The sequence below is a fragment of the Monodon monoceros genome, unplaced genomic scaffold (genome assembly GCF_005190385.1).
Source record: "Monodon monoceros isolate NGI ecotype Baffin Bay Population unplaced genomic scaffold, NGI_Narwhal_1 Super_Scaffold_8, whole genome shotgun sequence".
NCBI lineage: Eukaryota > Metazoa > Chordata > Mammalia > Artiodactyla > Monodontidae > Monodon > Monodon monoceros.
In genome coordinates this window covers 59,592,656-59,596,742 of record NW_021703785.1, presented here as the reverse complement: position 1 = coordinate 59,596,742, position 4,087 = coordinate 59,592,656, and positions in this window count along the sequence as shown.

Genomic DNA, 4,087 nt, shown 5'->3' with positions numbered 1-4,087 from the left:
ACATACATCCCCATATCCCCTCCCTCTTGCGTCTCCCTCCCAGAATGCTGGCTTGGCTGCCAGCATTTTGGGAACTGAGTGGAGAAAAAATGGTGTGCGTGTGTGTGTGTGTGTGTGTGTGTGTGTGTGTGTGTGAGAGAGAGAGAGAGAGAGAGAGATTAATCTGTTACTGCATAACAGACTACTCCAAAACCTTGGGTACAAAAATTTTATCATCTCAAAGTTTCTGTGGGTTAGAAATTCCAGGACAGCTTAACTGGATGGTTCTGGCCCAGGTCTCTCATGAGGTCACAGTGAGATATGGGCTGGGTCCAAAGTCATCTACCTGGGTCCGGAGGTTCTGCTTCCAAAGTGGCTCACTTACATTCCTGGCAAGTTGCTGGTTGTCTGCAGGAGGCCTCATTTCCTCCCCATGTGTCCTCATGACATGACAGCAGCCTTACCTAGAGTGAGTGATTTAAGAGAGAGCAAGGCAGAGCTGTAATGTCTTTTATGACCTCGTCTCAGCAGTCATACTCTGTCATTGTCCACAATACCCCATTGGTTACACAGATCAGCCCTTTTCAGTGTGGGAGGCGACTGCCCCAGGGCATGCATACCAGGAGGGCAGATCCACTGGGAGCCACCTTAGAGGTTGGCGACCACTAGGGATGGGTGGGGTGTCTCAGCTCTTTTCAGGTACATCTTCACTCTTCAGCCATTTTTAGCAAGGTATCACCATCTTCAGCTAGACCTGATATCTCTAGTTCTAAGACCCTGAGTTTTGTCCTCTTCAAAGAGTAAATCTCCAACCTCCTACATAACGGAGGAGCAACAGCCTCCGGCTCTACTGAGTTGGGGAGAGGACCTAGGAGTTTGCTTCTTAAAAAGACTTTCATCTGGTCTTCCCGTTATTAGCTCCACCTTTACCTATGCCTCAGGAAGTATTTGACCTGCTAATTCCTATGTCTTTCTGGAGGAAGGTGGCTCTGCAGTGTAAATTGGGCTGGTCCTTGTCTCACCCCCCGCCCCCCGCCAGTTGAAAATTCAGCTGTGTTTCTGCTAAGTCAGCTCCATTCATCCATCTGCTTTTCTGCTTTCAAAATGTTGGTTGCTACTGGCTTCTCTCCTATTCTTTGTTCTTGTGGATTTCCGTCTTTTTAACAATCTCTTTACCGTGTTTTACTGGGATTTTGGGAGGAAGTAGAAGCTGGTGAATGCATTTGTATGTGATCTTTAACTGGAAATCCCTTCCTCTTCTCTTTTCATCCCTGCTTCTTCTGGGCTACATCTTACCCCAAGTCAAGACAGAGAAGGGCTTTAAGGAGATCACTGAGAGGCTTAAAATATGGCACCTAAAGTTTGGGTAACATGGTGGTCTGAGTCATGCCTGAGAAATTCAAAGAGTGAGGAGCTGGCCAAACAGCCAGTGGCAACAGAGTAGAGAGCCCTGGGTTTGCTAATGAGGAAATAGGGCTTCCTGGTAGACCACCTGTTGTTAGAGGATTGGTCAGTCCTTCCCTCCTTGGCCCTCTACTTCTGGATAAAAGTGAGACATGAAATTGTTCCAGAGGTTTGATTGTGGTGGGTATCACATGGTGACCGACAGCAAGGCTCTAGAGGTCGGCTGTCCTGGGACCCCTCGGGTAGTGCTCTATCAGTCAGGGTTCTCCAGAGAAACAGAGTCAAGGAGCACCGTGTCCCCACCACCCTAGTGGTAGCCGACCTCCAAGTCGCCGGCAACTGCAGGTAGCCAGTGGAAGCTGGGACAGTGGCATGGGATGGGTTCTCCCTCAGAGATCCCGGAGAGACCCAGCACCGCCAACAGCGTGATCCGCAGCTACGAGCGAGTACATTTTGGTTGTTTGTGGTAATTTGTGAGGGCAGCCCTAGGAAACTCATACAGTCATATTCTGGTAAATGATGGAGGTAACACTGGCTCCTGTCGGAGCCATAAGCTAAGTCCGTTTCATCCCTGTCGGACCCTAAGCTAAGTCCGTTTCACCAGTTCATGCTACTTATATGACTATTAGCAGTAATCAGTTATACATGACCCTTTGTTCTTCTGGTTCTGAATTAGATGTTAAAACTATGTCACAAGTCCCAAAGATGAGCTAGGCACGTCACGCTGGGATGCACTGGTGTGTTCACCACTGAGACCTAAGAGGACAGAGCTGGAACAGTGGACATGTATATCAGTTGGCTGGAAGAAGGGTGGACTCACAGAGGAACCCACCTGTCCTCCTCCAGTCCTTCAAATGACAGCTGTCTCTCCCAGTGGTTTCTGTGGGATGCTGTTGGGGGAGGGAAATGCACATTCCCAGTTCCTGCCTCCACCTGGTTTACATTTCTTTGGGCTTAAGGTCAACAATCTGTTTGCTTTTGTTTGGGGCAGAACCACTGGAATTGCTGAATCTGCAGCTCTTGCTGCACTGGGGTTCCCACCATCCTGCACACCATCCACTGGACAGGTCTCCTTGCATGAGGGCCCCTAGCCGTCTCCCCTTGAAATCTGATTCTCTACACCAGCATCTTATTCCCTCCGCTTCTGACGTCTATGCTCAGGGGCCTGCTGGGAGCTGAGGATGCAAAACTCGGTTTGTGGCAAAGGAGAAAGCGGCTCCCAGCGCCCTGGCCCTGACTCCTGAGGATCAAAGGCCTCGCACGGAACACCAGCTTTCTCAGAGTGACACGGAGCCATGGAGACTGCTCTCGGAGTTGGCCCACTCTCCTGTACCTGGACATCTGCTCAGCACACCTAGGCGGACCCTGTCCCCTCCTTTCCCTGTTTCTCGACCACCACCCCAAACCACAGTGAAATCCCCAAGCGCTTTAGGCTCATCCAGCCCTGATGCCGTCATTGGCTGAGCTACTCTAAAGCCACATCCCGTGACCCAGCTGTGTTAGAAAAGGAGTGGGACCAATGGGCAGACGATGTGAGCTCTGGTCCTGGACCTTCCATTTGCTACTTGCCTGGCCATGTGCAGTCCCTCTGCTTTTCCAGGTCTCTGTTTCCTCACCTGTACAATGGGTTTATGTACCTTCCCTGTCAACCCACAGAGTTGTGGTGAAGCTTACATGAGTTGGCAGATGTGAACGTGCTTATCAAATAGTAAGGGATGCACAAAGGCAAAGTAAGTTGCTACGTGAATGACAGTGAGGGCCAGGCCCAAGAAAAGGGGAAGCAGGCGATGTTGGCCTTGACATTTCTTTCTGCCCACATTCTGGTCCCTTCCATACCAATGCCCATATGGATGGTCTAATCCCAGAGGAGAAGTTAGGCATGTAAATTGCTGACCACATTAGTGTACATTCATTTAATGTACTACCTCCCTGGGGCATTTTAATTTTAAGTGAATGGAATGAGGGAAACACAAAGGAGGGAATTGATAATGCAGAAGTACAGGTATGTGAGACCTGCGTGAATGGGAGTATTGGGGCAGGGGGGTCTCCCTGACACCTCCCAGATGGCCCTGCCTGGTCCACAGGACTCCATCAGGGAAGGGCAGTGCTCTTGTGGGCGGAACTCTAGAGCCTTAGCCTAATGGCACGCCCATTTCTCACGCTATGGAGAATGGGCAGTTGAGAAGTTTGGTGGAAACCTGGATCCTTGAGTGAGTGAGTTGGGGGGAATGCTGCCTCTGTGTTCTAAATGGCCTGCCAGGCGAGGACAAACCACAGATGAATTGTTAACAGTGCTGCAGCCTTTTCTGGGAAGCTGTCAGCCCGCTCCCAGCCTCCAAGACTGCCCAGAGTAGAGGAGAAATGACTGCCCCACAGCTCCACAGAGGCAGAGATATTTCCGCCCCCTGTCCCTACATGTCTCTTGCTGGCATTGCCCTCACCCCCATCCCCGTTCTGACTCTTCTCAGGAGAGTCCAGGGTCTCCACTTAAACCCACCCACACATGACGCGCTCACGGGGAGCTGCTCACGGAACCAAGCTCTGTGGACATCAGTGCAGCCTGGAGGATGGGAGTACGACCTCTGAGAATCACAAAACCTGAAAAAATGCAGCTGGGCTCCTTACAGAAGTTGGTTTTCCAGACCTCTCCTCAGAACTTTATTAGATCTTTTGAAGTCAGGAGACAAATAAGAGCATATTTTCT